Genomic DNA, 374 nt, shown 5'->3' on the forward strand with positions numbered 1-374 from the left:
CCAGATTCTGAAACAATGGTGAATAAGTAGATCTACAAAGAGCTTAAATCTGTCCAGATTTAACCATGTCCATTTCAGAAATATCGTAATGTCCAAAAATACGAAGGCTATACGGAGGTATTCACCTTACCTTTCACGTTACCCTCCGTAAATAGCGTAGAAAGACCCATATACCTTCTCATAGTGCTGGTAAAGAGAGCAACAACTGCAGTGTCAAAAGCAGAAATAGTCTTCTTCAGAAATAACTGATTACATCTGTTGTGTCATTATCTTTCTGCCTTTTTGTAAGGTGTTAGTTTTTTTCTCTCTTTTTTTTTCCTTTGTCCCTTGTGAGTCATGTCATTTACTCTGATTGTATATAAAAAAATGCCTTT

Source organism: Penaeus monodon, chromosome 28 (assembly GCF_015228065.2).
Source record: "Penaeus monodon isolate SGIC_2016 chromosome 28, NSTDA_Pmon_1, whole genome shotgun sequence".
Taxonomy (NCBI): domain Eukaryota; kingdom Metazoa; phylum Arthropoda; class Malacostraca; order Decapoda; family Penaeidae; genus Penaeus; species Penaeus monodon.